This window comes from Rhipicephalus microplus, chromosome 1 (assembly GCF_043290135.1).
Source record: "Rhipicephalus microplus isolate Deutch F79 chromosome 1, USDA_Rmic, whole genome shotgun sequence".
Lineage (NCBI taxonomy): Eukaryota > Metazoa > Arthropoda > Arachnida > Ixodida > Ixodidae > Rhipicephalus > Rhipicephalus microplus.
Window position 1 is genome coordinate 218,865,883 of NC_134700.1, and position 22,381 is coordinate 218,888,263.

Consider the following 22,381-nt stretch of genomic DNA (forward strand, 5'->3'; position numbering starts at 1 on the left):
GTTGCGACTCCTCTGTTCTAATAAACATCATCGCATTTGGTGGAGGTTGCTGAGATCCCCAAGCAGACCTGGAGCTCCGCTCTCGAAAGTTGGCCGAAAGACTACCGTACAACATGACTGACGCAGTCGCCAACCAGCCCATCCCAGCACAGCCAGCACCATCGGCTGCCCCGTCGACCTGCCCCGGTGCTACCCGTCAGCGGGACCCACCAATCTTCAGCGGCAGTGGTGAGCAAGACGTCGAAGACTGGCTCTCCTTGTACGAACGCGTGAGTGCCAGCAACAAATGGGACAACGACTCCAAGCTTGCCTATGTCATCTTTTACTTGGCTGACGTCGCCAAGCTATGGTTCACCAACCGCGAAACCGCCATCGCCAGCTGGTCCACCTTCAAGACCCTCGTGACCGAAGCGTTCGGCCGACCAGAGGTCTGCAAGCTCCGCGCTGACCAGCGTCTGCGCCACCGAGCCCAGCAACCTGGTGAGACCTTTACTAGCTATATTGAGGATGTGCTCGACCTCTGCAAGCGTGTTAACTCATCCATGCCTGAAGAAGAGAAAATTCGACATATTCTCAAAGGCATCGAGGATGGCGCATTCCAGATGTTGCTGGCGAAGAGCCCGACCATGGTGGCAGTCCTCGTAAGCCTGTGCCAGAGCTTCGATGAATTGCGTCGTCAGCGTTCCATCGCCCGACAGAGTGTTCCATCACCAGATTCGATCTCGGCCGTCGCACTCGCCAATGGCAACGTTCATTAAGGAACTCTGTCGAACCAGATTAAAGACTTCATCAGGGAGGAAGTCGCCCGACAGCTTTCCCTGCTGCCGCATAGTGACGCGCCCACGATAAGCCTCCCTTCGAATATGCAGCAGGCCATACGCACTGAATTTGCAATGCACTCCCTACAGTTCCGGCCTCTTACCCGTGCACTTCGGTGCCATCTGATCTCTCAACTGCTGGCTACGCACCAACTGCGCCGCCTTCACCTCTCAGCTACGCAGCTGTGGTCGCGCGGCCCCCACCGCATCCAGTCGCCTTATCGGCTCCACCTCCTCCGGCCTCGCCTCCAGTCTACAGGCCCCCACCTCGCTTTTTCCGTCCATCTAATGAGTGGCGCACCCGAGACAATCGTCCCATCTGCTTCGCGTGTGGCATCGCTGGCCACATTGCACGCTTCTGCCGCCGCCGTCCCACGCCTGCGCACGCATACTTCGGAGCTCCTACCTACGCACCGCAGCAGACCACCACGTCTGCATATGAACAGAGGCACTCCGACTCGGATCGCCACCCATCGGCTGCTCGTTTCCCATCACCTCGTCGCCGATCGCCATCGCCTATGCGTCGTCGACCACCTCTCGAGGAGGGAAACTAATCAGTGCAGTTCCGGAGGCAAGAACTGCAACTTGTGCGCAATTCCCAAGGCCTCCATTTTCGCCGCAAAATGTTGTTGATGTCGATGTTGAGGGAGTCGCCACATTAGCGTTAATTGATACCGGGGCCGCCGTTTCTGTGATGAACGCAAACTTTTGTAGGAAACTGAAGAAAGTGACCACATCTCTCAGTGGCTTGGTGCTGTCTACGGCTAGCGCGCAACACATTCATCCCTCGGCTGTGTGTACGGCGCGCGTCGTCATCCGAGACGTTTTGTACGTCGTACAGTTTTTTGTTCTACCATCTTGCTCTCATGACCTTATCCTGGGTTGGTATTTCTTATCACGTCATGAAGCTATCATCGATTGTTCCCGTGCCGAAGTGTCCCTTGTGCCAACATGTGAATTTCCACCACCCGACCGCTCTCCTCTGCTCTGCAAAGTCATCGCTGATGACGACATCACCTTGCCTCCTGAAGCTTCGGTCCCTATTAGCCTTTCATGTCTGGCGCAACCTGACGGCACGGTGGTGTTTACGCCATCTCCGGTTTTTACTGAACGCAAGGGCATCGTTCTCCCATTTGCTGTTCTTACAATTGCGTCTGGTTTAACCGTAATGCTGGTCACCAACCACTGCAACTACCCCATTGGCTTACTTCGTGGTGAAACGTTAGGATATGTGCAACCTGTCGACCATATCGATGATATTATTCTTCCCGACGAAACGCCATGTCACATTGCTGCAATCACTCATGCGTCTGAGCCATCAAGTTCGTCAGCCTTCGACAATGCTATTGACGCAGACCTTCCCCTCTCGCATCGCCGCCAACTTGTTGCTCTCCTTAACAAGTTTCGTTCTTTTTTCGACTTTCAAGAACCTGCTTTGGGCCGCACCACGACTATCGCTCATACTATTGACACCGGCTCACATTCGCCTCTGCGACAGCGTCCTTACCGCGTTTCCGCCGAAGAGCGCCACGTCATTACGGAGCAAGTAGATGACATGCTTAAACGTGGAGTCATACAGCCTTCTCAAAGCGCTTGGTCATCACCTGTGGTTCTGGTCAAGAAAAAAGATGGCACCGTACGATTTTGCGTGGACTATCGCCGCTTAAACAATATTACGAAAAAAGATGTCTACCCGCTACCACGAATAGACGATGCTCTTGACTGTTTACAAGGCGCCGAGTACTTTACATCTTTGGATCTGCGTTGTGGGTATTGGCAGGTGCCAATGGCTGAATGTGATCGCCCTAAAACAGCCTTTGTAACGCCGGATGGCCTATATGAGTTCAAAGTCATGCCATTTGGGCTCTGCAACGCGCCTGCCACATTTGAGCGCATGATCGACACCATCTTGCGTGCCCACAAGTGGAAAACCTGCTTATGTTACCTGGACGACATCGTAGTCTTTTCATCTGATTTCCCGACACATCTTGCTCGCCTCCACGAGATTCTGACGTGTCTAACTTCTGCAGGCCTACAACTTAACTCCAAGAAGTGCCACTTCGCAGCACGAAAACTAACCATCTTGGGACATGTCATCACCAGAGACGGTGTTCTTCCGGATCCCGATAAGCTTCGAGCTGTCGCTGACTTTCCGTTGCCCACATCTCTGAAAGCCCTAAGAAGTTTCGTCGGTCTCTGCTCCTACTTTCGTCGCTTCGTGCGCAACTTCGCGTCCATCATCGCACCTCTCACGAGTCTGCTTTCCAACAGCAAAGGCATATCTGCATGGTCACCTGCATGTGACGACGCATTTCGCCAGCTCCGCCGCCTGCTGACCTCACCACCTATTCTTCGTCACTTCGACCCTTCTGCGGCCACAGAAATTCACACCGATGCAAGTGGCATCGGTCTTGGTGCAGTTTTGGCACAACGGAAAGGCACCCAAGCTGAATACGTAGTCGCCTATGCAAGTCGCGCTCTCAAGAAGGCTGAATTGAATTACTCTGTGACAGAGAAGGAGTGTTTGGCCATAATCTGGGCGTTGACGAAGTTTCGCCCGTACCTTTACGGCCGTCCTTTCGACGTCGTCACAGACCACCACGCTCTATGTTGGCTGTCCACCTTGAAAGACCCGTCCGGACGCCTGGGGCGTTGGGCACTTCGATTGCAAGAATACGACATCCGTGTCGTATATCGTTCCGGTCGCAAGCATGCGGATGCCGATGCACTTTCTCGATCGCCATTAACACCAGATGTGGCTTCTCTGTCTCCCCCTTTTACCACCTTGTCACCGCTCGACACGACTGACATGCTTTCGGAGCAGCGTAAAGACCCACACCTTGCCTTGTTAGTCGACTACCTTACCGATCCGTCTGCTGTCCCTTCCACGAGAGCGCTACGCCGGCAAGCAGCCCACTTTTCCTTGCGAGACAACATTCTGTACCGCCGTAACTACATGCCTGGTGGTCGGAAGTGGCTCCTTGCTGTCCCAACTCATATGCGCTCTGACATCTGCATGAATTTCCATGCAGATCCCCAAAGTGCTCACGCAGGTGTCCTGAAAACCTACGAAAGGCTGCGCCAGCGCTATTACTGGCGAGGAATGTATCGCTTTGTGCAGAAATACGTTCAGTCTTGCACCACTTGCCAACAGAACAAGACACCTCCGCGGCACCTTACTGGCATGTTACAGCCGCTCCCGTGCCCGGCTCGCCCATTCGACCGCGTTGGTATAGACCTCTATGGCCCCCTCCCATATAGTATCTTTGGAAACCGGTGGATTATTGTCGGAGTCGATCATCTGACACGCTGCGCTGAGACTGCAGCTCTACCGGCAGCGACCGCCCACGAAGTTGCACTCTTCATTCTCCGCAGCTTCATTCTACGCCATGGTGCTCCGCGGGAATTACTCAGTGATAGGGGTCGAGTGTTCCTGTCGGAGGTCATCCAAGCTATCCTCGCTGAATGCAACATTATCCACAGGAAATCTACCGCGTACCATCCACAGACAAATGGTCTTACTGAGCGGTTCAACCGCACACTTGGCGACATGCTGAGGATGTACACCTCCTCCGACCACACTAACTGGGACGCTGTATTGCCCTTTGTTACCTTCGCTTATAACACCGCGACGCAAGCGACTACCGGTTTTTCCCCGTTCTTTCTATTGTACGGCCGCGAACCTTCCCACCCACTCGACACTATACTACCGTATCGCCCTGATGCATCTGAGTGCTCCCCGCTTTCGGAAGTCACCAGATACGCTGAAGACTGCCGTCAGTTGGCTCGGTCTCTGACAAGTGAGGCTCAAGGCCTACAAAAGACTCGACACGACGACGCTCACCGCATAGCTCCTACATTTCGTGCTGGCTCCCTTGTGTGGCTTTGGGTGCCCCCGCACGTTCCTGGCCTGTCTTCTAAATTTCTGGCCCGGTACCATGGTCCCTACCGTGTCATTGACGCGACCTCCCCGGTGAATTACGTCATCGAGCCATTAACACAATCACCAGATTTGCGCCGTCGAGGACGCGAGACCGTACACGTCGACCGTCTCAAGCCCTACTACGACTCCCTCATTGTGCCTACTCCCTGAGTCGCCAGGATGGCTACCCTTCACCCCGGGGGTATTGTAGTGGAGCATACGCACCAACGCGTATGCGCCTTCGGAAGACAACGAGAAGCCCGTGCTCTGATTGCGCGAGAACCTGTGCCGCCTTTGCCAGACTTGCTGTTCGCCCATTTTCCGTCGCGACCTCGTTGCGACTCCTCTGTTCTAATAAACATCATCGCAATTGTTAGATTGGCTAGTAGAAATCGAGAGCTGATCAATGGCTCAGCAAGGTAATCTTCTTGTGTTACATAGGAATTCGTGTAGAGCCCCGCAGATGTTCCTGTCGCTGAGTCCTAATGAAGCAGCCCCAAAGGACAAATTATTAGGAGCAGTAAGTGATATTTAGTTTCTTGAACAAAATTTTGAACCTATTTTTTTTAAACGGTGGCTCGCGAGAAGAAAGTGGTCGATATGTTTGGTTTCATTACAGCTTGAGCACAGAGCTAGGGGATGGAACCAGATCAGACCTGTTCAAATAAAAATTAAGAAGTCGTACACGGCAACGTAGTTTTGTTATGGATACTTCCAATTTACGCGTGGGACCCCATTTAATATTCCATGCGAAGTGCAGGTTCAAGAAACCTGTATTCAGGTTGTAATTTTTGATGAGTCTAGAAGAAAGGAAAGTTTTCTGAACCTCGATGCTGTTACATAAGCTGTAATAGGCATGATTGGCACAATTATAAGATCAAGGGAGGCTCGCGCGAATGAGTCAGCCATCTTATTTATAAGTACACTACGTGACCTGGCACCCATATCATTCGCACTCGACGAATGTTTGCTAGAAATAATATTTAAAAGTGTTTAGTAGTGCTGATGCCGAAGATGATGACAAAAGTGCTCACACGGAATACAAGTCAGTCACTAGCACAGCTGTCGAATGAGTCGCAGAAAGTTTACGAATAGGTAGTATAACGGCCGCTAATTTCGCTTCAAATATTGGTGTGTAATCTGGGAGGCGTAATTGATATGACCAGAATAATGAGAGAGAAAAAATACCCACGCCTGCTTTCTCACCACTCATAGATGTATTCGTAGCGATTACTATATTAGTACCTAATTGAGACAGGTGTTCTTCTAATAAGCCAATAATATATTTAGAAGGCAAGTGCTTAGCATTCGTTGGGAAGATATTGTCGAATTCTATTTGAACTTGGCTGATTGGTTTGTCAGATAGTATTATCTCAAATATATTAGCATTTAAAGCATGTAGAAGTGCTTGACCAAATAGCATTTGGGGTTTATATGCACAGGACCAATGCCCATTCATTTTTAGTAATGTACAACATCCTCGGAAAAGAGCAGCGCTTCGAGATAGATAATAGTGCACTTCAAGTTGTAAAAGACTATGTCTACTTAGGGCAGGTAATGACCGCGGAGCCGAACCACGAGATTAAAGTAACTAGAAGAATAAGAATGGGGTGGCGCACATTTGGCAAGCACTCTCAAATTATGACAGGTAGATTGTCACTATCCCTCAAGAGGAAGGTATATAATAGCTGTATCTTGCTGGTACTTAGCTACGGAGCAGAAACCTGGAGACTTACAAAGAGGGTTCAGCTTAAATTGAGGACGACGCAGCAAGCAATCGAAAGAAAAATGATAGGTGTAACCTTAAGAGACAAGAAGAGAGCAGAGAAGATTAGGGAACAAACGGGGGTTAAGGATATCATATAGTTGAAATCAAGAAGAGGAAATGGACATGGGCCGGGCATGTAGCGCATAGACAGGATAACCACTGGTCATTAAGGGTAACTAACTGGATTCCCAGAGAAGGCAAGTGGGTTAGGGGGAGACAGAAGGTTAGGTGTGCAGATGAGATTAAGAAGTTTGCGGGTATAAATTGGCAGCAGCAAGCACAGGACCAGATTAACTGGCGGAACATGGAAGAGGTCTTTGTCCTGCAGTGGACGTAGTCAGGCTTATGATGATGATTATGATGATGAATGTTCATTGAAAAAGATACCAGGCTAGCCAAAGAATACGAACTGACGCCTTCTTAAAGTGAATTCAGAAAATTTTAAATAGGCTCTAACTGTTTGAATACGGAATCTGCAAGCAAGAGTGGGTATCCGAGCTTCTTTATACAAAACATTGTTAGCTGTGAATTTTGGCACACCTAAACAACTTTGAAGAGGTTCCCGCTCTAAGGAAATCGAGGGCTTTATTTTGTATGCTGGTCCACCAGAGAATAGTACACATCCGAATTCAAGAATCAGACGAACGCACATGCGGCATATCATGATAAGCGTATCTCTGCAAAGACCGGAACGGAGCCGGCCAATCCTACCTATCATCCCAACAGCGCGTGTAGCTTAATTTTAATATGTTCAATGTGATCACGCCAGCTCAGTTTTTGATCGTACAGTACACCCAGATATTTAATACAGTTAATTGAGGATTTAATTCTTGATGGTACTGAAAAAAAATATTAACTGGTACATCCAATGGAAAAACTAATATAGCACATTTATTTACGTTCAGTTTCATATGAATTTTCTGAAACCAGGTTTTCAATGTTGCCAAATAAATCTGTAGAGTTGAATGTAGTAAATGAATACCACAGTCAGGTGCAAAAAACGCAATATCATCTGCATATACATATACTTGTACCTTATCACTCAGTGGTATTGAGCTTAACAAAATGTTAAATAGCACTGGCGATAGAACAGAGCCTTGAGGAAAGCCTCTCGTTTTCCTATACTTCGGTGTTGAAACACCTCGTTGGCAGCAATAGAATTTTCTGTCTTTTGAAAATTCGTGCATCCAATTTGTTATGTAGTGTGGGAAGTTTAAGTCCTTTAGGGCAGTGAAAAGAATAGCATGTTCAACACTATCATATGCCTTGGCTAAATCAAGGGTTACTAGGGCCGCATATTGTCGTCTGGGGCGAGCAAGCATTATACGAGCCTCTAAATCAACGTGCGCCCACCATCTAGAGTAACCTGGTCTAAATTCAATCTGGAACGTACTGAATATTGCATTATCTGTTACAAATTTCATAATTCAAATGTGAAGTATTCTTTCTATTAACTTAACTACATGTGATGTTAAAGCGATTGGCCTAATGTTATCTATCTGCATTCCTAGTCCCTGTTTTTTTAAGAAGTGGTATTATTTTAGCTAGTCTCCAGACAGGAGGTATCCAACTATTTCTAAGTGAGGGGTTGACAACGTTATGAAGGTCTTCAAAAGAGATGTCGAATATTATTTTTAACATTCCTGAAGTGACACCATCTAGTCCAGGACCTGTGTTTGGCAGAAAACGAACGACGTGCGAGAGTTCATTCCTACTTACTTCAAAAAATCATATCCGAATGAAGGTTTTACAAACTTTATTTGTATTTGCGATGTAAACCTCTTCTCCAATCCTCGTGCAATTTCAGCTAATATATATTCCAACTCCTGGGGGTAAAGAATAACTGAGTCAATATTTACGGGTGCTGCAACAGCTTTACGACTACGAAAAAATCTGAAAGAGCTTTCTTGTTGTCGCTCTTAGATAGATAGCTATGACATTTTAGGGGCGAAGCTCCTTATGGCGTGGCTTGTGCGTCCCTCGTAGTACGTAACCACCAGTGGCACATACCCGAACTAGCGGTCCTTACAATGTCTGCTGGATGGGGGCACTTGTATATTACGAATACATGATGAAAAGATGTGAGATGGCTGTGCTTGGAGTTTTCTCTAGACATATGGACGGACGAACGGACTGACACACGCACGGACGGACAGACAGAGGGGCGCACGGACGGATGGACAGACAGAGGGATGGCCGCAAAAAGAGATGGATGGACAGACAGACGAATGAACAAACGGACGGATGCACCAAGGATCACACAGATAGGTGGACGCAAGAACGAATGGACAGACAGACTGACGAACGCTGCGCCCCACCAATCATCATTCACTCCGTGGATATGCTGTGATTTTTACTCCTCCTCCTAAAAGAAAAACGAAAAGACGCCAGATGTTTCTGAAGCAAAACAAAATGAAGACGCCAGCTGTTTAACGAAAGACGCCAGGTGTTTTCAAAAGCAATGGTTTTATAATCAAAACCATATCGATACAGGTTTGTAGTTGCCGATGCTTGTTGCCGTCGGTGCGTGCTCGTATGGATAAGGATGCCGAAAGGAGGGTGCGCAGGGCAGCGGCGAGGCGCGCTCGCAGGCAGGACCCTGAAGTGAGGGCACGCGAGGCAGAAGCGTGCCGGGAAGCTGCGCGACGTCGCCGCCAAGATCCTGCTGTACGGGAACAAGAAGCCACATCAACAAGGTAGCGTCGGCAAGATACCACCGTTCGTGAACAAGAATCTGCAGCGGCACGTCAGCGTCGGCAAGATCATGCTGCACGGGAACAAGAAGCCACATCAACAAGGCAGCGTCGGCAAGATACCACCGTGCGTGAACAAGAAGCTGCACCGGCACGTCAGCGTTGGCAAGATCCTTCCGTACGGGAACGAGAGGCCAAGGCAGCACGTCAACGTCGCGAAGCAGATCTTGAAAACGGTCGACAATAGGAAGCGGCGAGGAAGCACGCATATCACCAGGGGAATTAACGGAAGAAAATTTCACGGTATTACTTCCAGGAGCTTCGCCCAATCTCATCACCATTCACCTTGTGGATCTGTCGTCAATTTTTTTCTTCATAGTCGTCTTTCGCTAATGAAATTGTTCTCTTAAACGTAGCTTTAGCGTATAAATAATTTCTCCAGTTAGTAGGACATTGGTTGATAACGAGTTTTTTTCATGCAGCTTTCTGGCGTCTATAACTTTTAGCACAATCCATATTCCACCAGGCAGATATAGATTTTCCTTTTGCTGAAGATGTAGTGATCTCTGATTTTTAAATTGTAAGTTTTTGAGTGGAACAAAGGCTCATAGCTTTAACATTTGTTTCCATACTGGGCAAGGAAAACAACGTTAACTGTAAATTCTTTTTAAATTTAGAGTAGTCCACAAAACTTTGCACCTGGTGGTCCACCGTCCCTAAAGGAATGCCGACTTCAAGTACCAGGGGGCAGTGATCACTACTTGTAGCGGTATCAAGAACTGTCTAAGACAATATGGTCACATTTGAGCTAGCAAATGTCAAATCTAAGACGAACCTCAAATTACATCGAACGAATTTGGGAACTCTGGAATTTATCAAATAAGGTTATTCCGATTAGCCCAGTCTCACAGCCATGTTCCCGATGAGTGTGGAAAAGCCCGACGCGTGATAGGAATTGAAGTCTTCCGCAAAAAGTATACTGTTTTTCTGCAAAAACTCACAGTCACATCAAGGACTCTTTCATCTTGTATCCCGGCTGGAAAGTACTTGTTGACAATAGGTAGTGGCGCGCATCCGGGAAAGTGAATTTCCAAAACCAATACTTCATAATTGTGTGATATTAGTTTGTAAACTAAGTGTGCTTTATGATTAATTTTGGATGAAATAAAAAAAGTTAATCCTCCACCAAGTGAGTATCTGTTCAGTTGAAAGCACTGATAGTTGCTTAGATAGAATTTTGATCAGCTGACAGCCAAGTTTTTTGTAAAATTATAGCGTCTGGAGATTCTTGAGAAATTGGGCATAATAAGTCTGTAGTTACAGAGAGAATCGAACGGCAGGTTCACTGAAGTACTCTAAGGCACCCTATGATGACAAGCAAGCAGTAGCAACTGCTTGATTTAAATACTGTCTTTGAAGAAGTCCGCTTTATTCCTAGGTTCTTTCACACTCTTTGTTTGTTTTCGGATGAGAATAATTATAAAATTTGCTAGTAGGTGGTCTGGTGCGTTTCAGAAGGTGAGTATCCATATCTACATACCGACTACTTATTGAGTCTGAATCAGATATACCTTCCTGCTCAGTTGTGTTAGATCGGGAAGGCCTTGCTTCATCATCAATAGAGGCATCTGTCTGATGTTCGGCAGGCCTATTTATCGAAGCACTAGGTGGTTGGATATGCTTATTTATTCGATCATATGCGCCCGACATCTGTGAATCCATAATATAATTGAGTGAGTCGGACAGATTGAGTAAATTTTTTCTAATACTTTTTCTGTGACCTTTTCTACCATAGCTGAAATAGACTGAGAAAGTGATGCATTCATTGCAAGAGACGGAGGAGCTGCTATGCCGGCATAATAACCCTGATTCGTGCTTTAAATATCAGCCGATGCTTCTATACGAGAGCATCGTCTCCTTCCAATGATTTCAAGCACTTGAAGTTCCTTTGAACTTGCAGGGCAGTTAGGATCGTCTGCAGCGTGGTTTGCCTTGCACACACAGCATGTCTTACTGTCTAATTGGTACTAAGCAGTACTATGGCCGGCCCCGCATATAGCCTCGTATATGCGGCATGGAGTGTCCGATCGACAACCTTTAGTACTATGTCCAAAGCGCCAGCATTCAGCACATTGCAGTGGACGGGGAACTAGAGCTACGACCCTATAGATAAGCGACCATGTCTTAATCTCCAAAGTGCGATCCGTTCAAGGAAATGTGGCAATTACGGTTTCAGGGGGAACTTTCTGCTTGTTTTTTGTTTGGTACAGCGGTAAACCGAAATAACACCTGCTAGAGAAAAGATGTCCACGACTTCTGCTGGACTTTGACTTACGGCTACCTCCGAACCAATCCTTTGCAGCAAGCTAGATAAGGTGGGATAAAAGAGCTCACCGGATGTGATGCAAAATTAGTACACTTCAGTAGTTTTTGGATACAAGCCTTGTCTGGTGAGCAGCGTAGTATCGCCCCGCGTCCAAACTGAAGAACGTGTGTTATCAGTAGGGAGTGGGGAGTGATCGCACGGAGTTCCGTTTGGATTGCCTTGGGATTCTTCATACGGATGAACCCACCAGTGGTCGGCACCAAAGCGACAGGAACGCTACGGGTTCCATTGCGGCCAAACCACTCCAAGGGTAAAAAATCCTGAGGGGGAACAGAGCCTGACCAGAGGGTAGGCCTCTGGCCCGGAGAAGAAACAGACAGGAAAGAAGGTGAAGTTACAGTTAGAAATGCACTCAGAACTGTTGCCCAAAAAGAGGTAGATCTAATAAAATAAATGTAACCGGTGGCTTCTTGACCGCAACCCTGAAGATGGAACAAGAGGCGTTGGGTCGAACAGTAAAAACCCTGCCGTGGCCGGATGAAATGCTGTTTTCCTGCAGTGCAAAATGACCTTCTTTTTTATTTCAAATCCACTGTCTTCATTCTCGATGATGATAATGTCTCTCATTGTCTTCTACATAATTTGCAACAGGCTTCATGTCCATAGTGAGGAATCGCGGTGCGAAATTTTAAAGTATCAATGGGATATACATTTTATCTTATATGAACGAGGCCTGTGACCATGGTGTAAAACGATATTGTAAAGTTTGAGAATAATGATTTATTCCTTGACCTGCCACTGTTGTGAGTGGTTATGGAGGTTGACTGCTGACTCGAAGGTTGGATGATCGAGTCCTAGTCGCAGCAGGCGCGTTTTCGATAAAGGGAAAGGTGCATGAGGATCGTGTGCTTAGACTTAGGTGCAGGTTAAACAAGCCCGGTGTTCGACATTTCTGAAGCCCTCCTCCACTATGTCCGTCATAAGCATATTGTGGTTTTGGGACGTTAAACCTAAAAAAAAAACCTTAGTGTTATTAGTATAATTTACCCGTATAAATTAACTAATTTTCCTGCTTCTGTGTTCTCTTAACACATCAATGACCTCCATACAACGCTGAAGTGGTTGGGCAGTTTTACAATATGTTAGTCTTACTTGGGTTTAAGCGATTCTACAGGAAGTTGGGTAGAACCTCTCGTCGTAATCGTTCAATTTCCCGCTTCCAACAGCTGCACAAAGAAAGTACGTTGGCTGTCTTTCATCTCTTACAAAACGAAAACAAAGTAAGGAAATAAAAATGATTACAGCGGGAAGCTGCCAGTAGGAAGATGAAGTGCACTGGGTGCGTAATAACAAAACGAGAAGCTTGAAACGACAAAAAAGGCTTAGATAAGGCCCATGCATATTGCTGAAAAAAAAAACAGCTGAAAGCGTGGGTGTGGAATTCATGCATCCCCATAACGCTCCCGTATATGCGGCACCCTCCCGAACACGACCTCCAACGGCGATGATCCATCATTGGCCTGATGAGAATATTATCGCAGCACGCCCGATTTTCCATCTCCCATGAAGAGTCAGAAGTGCTGGCCTGGGTTCTCTTTTACTTGAGGTCGAAAACGAAAGACCCCTCTTTTGTTTGAGAAAAAAAGCTTTCCTGAAAAAAAAAATTCAGAAATAAGCAGAACAGTACGCTGCCTCAAAATTTAAAGAAGAATTTCAGAGCTGTTCTATTTTTATTGTACTGCTTTCCTTTAGCACTACCTTTTTTGTAGTATGAGGAGAAATTGAAAAGTTGGACTAAATAAAACTGGGGCACATCAAGATCTTGTAGCCTACGTAAAAAACTATAAAACGTTCTGTGAATGCATATACAAGTAAATGAGATAAGACACTGGCAAAATAGTTTTTTTAGAGGATAGATAGATAGATAAATGAATGGATATATATATATATATATATATATATATATATATATATATTTATATATATATATATATATATATATATATATATATATATATATATATATATATATATATATATATATATATATATATATATATATATATATAGATAGATAGATAGATAGATAGATAGATAGATAGATAGATAGATAGATAGATAGATAGATAGATAGATAGATAGAATTCTAGTAAATGCAAGGCAAGATAAACAGGGACAGTCACATTGTAAAGCAATGGAAAAACGGAAGAAGGAAGGAAAAGTAGAAAAGAAATACAATGATATTATTCAGTCCAGAAGGACCGGAACGCTAGACTATATTGGAGAAAAGGATTAGGTTGTTTAAAGATAGAGAAGAGAGAGAGGGGGGGGCGATCAGCACACACATTAACGAAGCTAACATTGATGACAACTTCCTTAGTTCATAACCGCCAGTGCAAGTCTGATAGCTTCAAGAAGTTGAGCACTGCCTTCTTCGCCTTCGCCTGTGATAACCTGCCAGTACGACATTCAGAAATGGTTTCTGCTGATCGAACATCATTGTGCGCGTGTTTATTGCCTACCATGCCACAATGAGTTGGCAGCCGCTGAAATGTCACTTGGCGTACCCTTTTGAAGTATGGAGACAATTCAAGGATGTTCATACCATAGCAGGCTCAACTTTCCAACATTGCGTAAAGATATATTCGCATGGTGTGTGGTTTAACTGGTAGCGCAGAAAGGGTACACCACTTATGTGCATTTGCGAGCGAAAGGTAATGTCTCATTATCCTATGTCTTGTCTGTGTTGCAACTTGCACCCACAGCACCTGCTTATATATAGACAGAGAAATGTTGACATGCCGCTTGAAGAGCGGTACAAAAAGTACACACTTACATAGGCATATTTCAATTTAGAATTTGCATCTTATTTATTACACCATGCAGTTTGAAGATTTAGCAGGTAATCGTGACAGCTCCACATGGTTCAAAAAAGCAAAACAGATTCTCACAGTTCCCACCTCCCCCCCCCCCTTCTGCCCAAAAAGAAGATAATAAAAAAGTAGTGGGACAGCGTGCTGTCTTTTCCGCAACCTGGCGTTTTACGAGGGTATAAACTTCTACGTGCTTCACATCCACTCCCTCTTGTGGCGTTCTTGGAAGCATATGTTTACTTTAGTTTTTATACAGGCTGCAAAAGGTTAGATGTGTATTTCTCCAAACGGCAGGTCATTTCCGTGTGGAAAGACACATATCGAGATCCGTCAAGAACAAAAACTCCACTCTGGTAAGACTAAACAAGAAGAGCCAGCAGGATTGAACAGCTGCGCATGGTTTCTTCTTCTGCGACGACAGCTCCTGGCATTTGGAATGATCACGTAGGGGGCGTCACTGGCTAGTACGGTTTGCTTTGTATAAACTAGTTATTGACAATACTTCATTGTCTCGTACAGTTCGATGTATGAAAGAATTGCAGTGTTTCCTGTGTCGTACAGTTGTTCTTGTGGGCATGTCTACATAATGTGTACATAATTACACCAATAATGATAATACAGCAAAGAAAAACAAATCATGCAGGCAGGAATTGGGCAAGAAAGTCGAGTTATAAATGACTGTCGAGGATGACAGCCGTTATGATTTCTCTTTTTCTATCTTTGGCTTCCGGAAACGAGGGAAGATGGATGCTCCGCCGCCAGGAAGTCGTAAGCTTCACTGGGTCCACTCGTGGTCAACCGGACTTCCGGTGTTGTCCTTGGGCGGCGCGACTGAAGCCCTGCCCGCTGAGTCGCGTTATCTGGCGCTGTAAGTCCACCCGTCCTTTATTAATGGCACGACTCTCGCTCGCACCCTATCGTTCGTTCTGAACTGCAACATGGTGCCCGAGACTGTTGCCGCGCGGTGGTGTGGAGACTATGGAATATAAAAAAAAAATGAACGCCGCACAACGGCTGATATTCTTTACGCCGCCGCATGATGACGATACGTAGAGGAGATTTAGCAGGTTTGACTGATGGAATCGTGTTCTAACTCAGGCTCAAGTGAAGCGCGCCCGTATAGGCTGCAGGTTGTCTGCATAGCGTTGCCGCATACTTTTGGCATTTGTAATCACTTAAGGTGAATATACCGTGAAGAATTTACATTTCCATCACAAATGATCGTAAAAGCAAAGACCCCACTCAGCGCCTCTCTCTCATTCTATTCACTTTTATCTGACTTATTTCGATTCTTGAACATAGGTTCTGCACTTGTCAGTGCATTTTCCCAGTTATCAAGTGTTGACTACCGTGGCATATGCAAGAAGGTGGCATATGCCACGGTAGTCAAATGAATAAATGAAAAAGGGCAAAAATGGAAAACTTAACTTCAGCAGAAGCGCGTTTTTTTTTTTTGTTCAGAATAATACAAGATGACAGAAACAAGGTGGTTGATTCGCCATGGAAACGGGTATTGGAAGCAAAGGTGGCCAAGACTGCAATGTCGAAGGTTGTCATATCGTATGCGCAGCTTCAACATGCGATGCTTATGTGAGTGATTTGACGGCTATGTTCTTTGCGGGTGGTCCTTGGCAAGGGATATTTTTTGCGTGTCACTTCCCAATGCTGTAGATCACCGGGGAATACGCGATCCTTCGTAGCAGCATCTTTTCTCACGTTCAAGTTGCAAGCAGACGACAGCTTCGAATCATCAGACAGCTTGAAGAGAAAAAAAAGAAACACTACGTGCTACACACGCGCACACTAAAGAACCATGCTCCAGCACAGGCAACAAGAGACAAGATGCTCACACACATGATTACACATAAAAGCACACGATAAAGCACACGATAAAGCACACGAAAAAAGCTCATGAACATTCGTAATTGCTTAAACAACCAGATTGTAGCAATAACCAGTGTCTGACTTGTGTACCGAAGCAGTGGCGTCTTCGCCAGAACAGCGGCCGCAATTTTGCTCAGCCGAGAATACACTCGCCCATTGACGCCGAAGACACGCAAAAGGTCACCCGTATTTTGTTTTTTTTTCTATTTTCGCTTTTTGATGTAGAGGCCATGGCGTTTGCTATCTGATCTTCAGAAATAAAAATTCAGTTCTTAGTATGGCACGTCTTATCCTCTTCCACTGTTCTTGCCGTTTAATCGCTATGGTTTCAACGAACGTAACAAACCAACTAGCCCAAATGTCTGTTCTCGTGGTTCAAAGTGACCCTGCAACACGTTTAGGCATAGGCAGAAAGCACTGCCGCTATGTAGTCGAGGCTCCTGAGAACACGCGAGCCAAACATTATAGCGCAGCACGTGGCCAGGAATTTTGAAATAATTCTCAGTCAGCAGGGAATCGCTTCCTTATTTCTCCACAAATGATGTCATATACCACAGTTCACACTCGTTGGCTGATTTGGATATCATCAGATGAGCAGTATAGTTACCGTGCCTGCCACTGGATGCCGCCACGTGCCAGCACACTAGCCCACGATCGCACTGAAAGTAAGCCGCGCGTTCGTACAAAGAAATAGAGAGGAGCTCAAGGTCATGACGAACAACGACGAACGTACGCATCTCCTTGCCCCCGTGAATAGCGTACGCAAAGTTTGCGGGTTTTGTAGGCGTAGTGTTAGCGTTCGTCACACCACGGGAACCCGAAAGAGGTTAGCGTACGACGCATGCGCAAAGCAAACGCATAGTTTTGCATTGCGGCGTTCTAAATCTCTTTATTCACTTACCGGTGTAACTTTCATCACGTGTGCTGAAGGCTACGCAGGGCGTAGTGGCTAATTATGTCATAATTGGCATTTCGCACGCTTACTCGCAGCAGGCATCTTAAGTTAGTCTAAAAGGCCTAATGTTACGCGCACAGACGGTTCTTTTCCTTGCGGTACGGCTGAAGGCAATGTGCACGGGGTACGATTACGCCATCGCGTACTAGTTTTGCAGTCGAAGCAGATGCCTCCTCAAATCGTTTCCCTTAAAGAGAGATGCAATGGCAATAGGAAGCTCAAGACAATACAGATGATATACGATAAATTTAAGGGTTACGCGTTATGAAAGTCAGGTAATGCTTCTGACACTCTATGCTCATCTTGCTCAATTACAACCCCTTCGTTTCAGTTCACTTCATGGGCCAATGTAACGAGCAAAGAAATTTATATTAAGTGGCTTCTCGTATAGATTTCAAGGAGAAGATAACTTGCGCTGGTGAATGCCACGAATTCGCATACAGCCATCTAGCGATTGCTTCATTTAGCCTTTGCCTTACCGTTTTGCGTCTCTGTAGACTTTTAAAGGGTATTCAGCTGCGCACTGCACGTTATTACGTCGGTTCACGGGTAGTTTTCAAGAATTAGTTCCAAGAAACTCGCATCCAGCGCCTCGCTGCTGTGGCTTTCGTGATTACAAGTGGCCCGACTGAACTAGCCAACTGGCTGCCAGTTAGCCAGGAAAGTGCCTGAGGGAATTCAGCGAGTCCCGGTCGTCGCTATTAGATGCGCAGTTGCGCAACTGCGTGAAGCGAAGTCAACTCGGTCGCCAAGCTATCACGCGTAGGTTTCAAGCAGTCAAGGCGACCGTAACGACTCCATTGAAATGCTCATTTAAAGATTCATAGCGAAAGTGATTACAAGGTGAATCCCCCGGTAGCGAACCCATAATTTATCTGGATTATTGAAATACCAGCCCCGCACATGCACTGTAGGTGCTATGCTATACCTACTATCGATAGGTGTAATTCCTTGGAATAGTTTGAGAAATACGGAAGAAACTTTTGAGAGGTTAAAATGGCTCCAGCCTAGTTTGTAGAGATCCAGATGTTTGGGGAGTGGTTCAGTTCCCCTCTTCAGGAGGTTACCGCGTATGTCATGTCTTGTTTCACCACGGCTCCGGCTTTTCTTTCGCTTCACGTTTTGGAAACCATGGGTGTATACTGAATGCATTGTTCCTAACCACCAGTTAACGTTTGTAGGTCTGTTCTGAGTGTGCCAAGACTGGAGTAATAGTCTGCTTCCCAGATTTTTTTTTCTGTTGTTGAAACAGTGCCATCGCAGTAAATCGTGATCTTTGTGGTCGTGCTTCTCTCGGTGCTCTGCAAGAGTGCTGCGTTGTACTTTTATCTTCCTGACGTCGTTTGTATGTTGGCGTATTCTCTCTGAGAAAAGCTTTCTCTCGCCTACGTAGCTGGCAGGACGCTCGAAATACGGCGCCTTATAGACTACCCCTTGGTGTTGCTTTTTAGAACGTTGATCCTTCGGCAGCAGAAGCAAGCGGGGGAAAGTAGAAGCAGGCTTGCGAATCACCGTGACCCCCGCTTTCTCGAGAATCCTGGAATATTTTTCACTGATGCCCGGCACTAATGGATTGAAGATGCGCCGGGCTCGCTTCTTAGATTACATTGTCGCCGGTGGGATGACCAGTGACTGAGAGGGGTCGTGTAATGTGTCCATCGCTCGTGCCTCTCCGCCGTGCGGAGGTCGTCCTCACAACACACGGCGTGACACTCGGTGGTTGAGCGGCTTTCGTGTGTGTAATGCCCAGCAGCTGGCCGACAATACTCTGCTATTCCCTCGTTCTCTCCCCTTCTGTCGCGGAGATTGTTCTTGTACGGGGCGGGAGCACCAAAACCAGCGAACATTTGTGGGGATATAGATGATAGGGCGGGAAATGCAAATACCTGCCAGTGTGTGTTGGCTTTCTGTACACCGACAAGGTCATGCACTCACTCTGTCGTCTGCCTGCAACGTCGAGAAATGGAAGCGTCCCGTCTCGCTCTTGCTCCGCAGTGGACTGGATCGCCCTGCGGATGGAATTGAGATGTTGGAAGAAACTGTCTACGGCTGACTTCTTAGCGCAGAAGCATTCATCCGCGTACTTCGCAAACACTTCAGGCTTGTCGATTCGCAACTTTCACGACCTATAGGTGGCGCGGCTCTACATTCAACATGGCTGTCGTTGAGATGATTGCCCCGAAAGAGACAGTGCCGGAAAGTGCACTTTTGGTGAAGACTGTAAATTTTCGCGATTCAGTGGCCCTTTGATTTATGTTTTACAGAAAGTAGGGCAGCGCTAATATAATATGTCATGTGAATAAATGCCGGTTAGCACTGGGTAGATAAATATACGCGAAATTTTAAATAAGCTACACACGTATGCCCATCACCAGGCGTTGTGCGTAATCGCACGCAACGACTGTTGTCATGTTGGAAAAGGATTATATTAGGAGTCTCAGTACACGAATTTCTCAGAAATTTCAGACAAATTTTTAGAGACGCGCTTTGTCTTACAGTATTGCTTGCGTTGTATTCTGCGCAAAGCTTGTTCAGCTCACCTGAAAGCGCGAAACAGAGTAAGCTGACGAAAAAAAGTTGTTTTTCGATTCCGAAGCAAGAGCGCCATGTCATATTACTGGCAATATATATTAGGGTGCTTTGTTGACTAAAACAAAAACAACTGAATATCAAGAAAATAAATTCGGCAAGTACCACGAACGAAACCAGTGGTAATATACAATATTTGCGTTTAAGAGGGGTCGTTCCCGTTAATATTCCATGTTTCGGTGTTTTAGAAGTAGAAAATATAGCATGGTACGGGGCAGAAACGAAAAAAAAACGCCATCAGCAAGTAAGACCGGACACAAAGGCTGCACATCTGAAGGTCATGGAGCCACTTTGCAGACGCCTCGAATGTGTAATGATGCAATGAACATTTTGAAACTGGTCCTTCAACCATTCATTCTATTCTAGAGGCGGAACACATTCCTAATTTAGTTCTGGTACTGTTTCTACATTAACCATGTCGATAGAGCAGACGATCTAAGCGCGAAAACTGCAAACCTGGAAGTTGCTGTACTCGTACACAAAATGGGTGTTCAATACATTCACGGGCTTTATTTGCCTGTTAATTTTAACCTTATTAACCACTCATGGCTTTTTGGAACGGGAGGTTTTACTTTTTCTCACGGTGTATGTAGGCTGTGAGCACCGAGGCTCGCAATCAGTTGGCTTTTGCCGACTGAGAGCAGTCAGATTTTTCTTTTGAATGCGAAGCATTCCTTAGCGAAATTCGGTGACTTTGAGCGTATCTATCTATCTATCTATCTATCTATCTATCTATCTATCTATCTATCTATCTATCCGCTTACGTTTGGGTGCTCTCGCGGTCACTCCCTTAACTTGACGTGCACCAAAATTAGCATGGGGGGTGGGATAGTTTGACGAATATGAAGTGTTGGTTGAGACATGCATAATGTCACAATCCCGTCACGTACATTGTCAAACACTTCCCGCCAGACAGTGGCACATACCCACGGCAAGTATGTGCCGCTGGTGTGCGGGTACGTGCCACAAGTGATTGACACTTAGTATCTACCCCAGGAACGACGAGAACACACATAGATAATTGGAACGCGTGAGCGTTAAGTAATACCCGACATCGGTAGCGTCGACCCAACGAAGACGTCAAATAAATGATTGATTGATATGTGGGGTTTAACGTCCCAAAACCACTATATGATTATGAGAGACGCCGTAGTGGAGGGCTCCGGAAATTTAGACCACCTGGGGTTCTTTAACGTGCACCCAAATCTGAGCACACGGGCCTACAACATTTCCGCCTCCATCGGAAATGCAGCCGCCGCAGCCGGGATTCGAACCCACGCCCTGCGGGTCAGCAGCCGAGTACCTTAGACACTAGACCACCGCGGCGGGGCGACGTCAAATAAATGTCAGTGTCAAGAGAAAGCTGACATAGGCAGCATTGACCCCGCGACAAATGCAAATAATAAATTTCAGGGTTCAAGCAAGAATCGAACCCTAGCATTCTGCATGGCAGTCAAACACTCCACCACAGAGCTTCGTCACATCTCGGAACTGCTTGTGAAATAGACGATAATCTTTGACAAATCTCAATAGGTTGCAGTGCTGCCTACCCAATTTTATGAACATTACATATGTGCTCATTCGATACAGCCGTCACGTCGGGTTAACGTCAATTGTGGTTACGGGCCATGCTCTGAAGTTGATTTATGTAGCAGTGCCCAGCGCCAGCATCCTCGCGAGCACCAGCGCTTGATATCAGCTTCTGGTGTTGCTAATACGCATGTTCCAGTTGACTTCGTTGGATTGGATAAACTTTTAATTAGTCCTTCAAAACACAGATCACTGTGTTGTGGGCAGCTCCCACGTGGGGACTGAGATGCCAAGCTCCTCAGCCGCCTCGCGGGCTTGGTGGACAGCCCAGAGCTGATCTGCCAAGGACGAGCTGCGGATTGCCACCTCCCATCTGGCAGAGGTGATGTTCAATAATTGAGTGAATTTGGTGCACTGCCAGAGCATGTGTCCTAATGAAGCTATTTCCCCACAATGTGGACAAAGATTACTTGGGTATAGGTCAGGGTACATGATGTGTAACATTTTCAAAGTAGGTACATCCGCGTTTGCAAAAGCCTAATGTAAGTGCTTGGGGCCGGGTTAGATTTTTGTGAGGTGGAGGAAAAATCCTTCTAGACAGGTAGAAATGTTTAGTGAGCTCGTTATATGTTGTAAGAATTTCCCGGTTATCCCCTTCACCGGTAGAACGCATCCCCGGGGAGGCGCGGTTGGAGAGTTCTCGCGCCGCCTCGAGTGCTGCTTCATTGAGAATGGGAGGGCAATCGTTGATTTGTCCAAGGTGAGCTGGGAACAAACTCAAAAGATGATGTGTTATGTTCTTGCCTTGCAGTATTCTCAGTGTTTGTTCAGAGACCGTCTCCTTGGCGAACGCCCGTAGTGCTGCCATGGAATCACTGTAGACGACTTCAATGTTATCCATCTTGAGTGCTAAGGCTATGGCCACCTGTTCCGCCATGATTGGGTCTTTCGTCCTGACCGTCGCTGAGTTGACGACATGGCCAGCCCCATCGACCACAACTGCCACAAACGCTTTCCTATTAA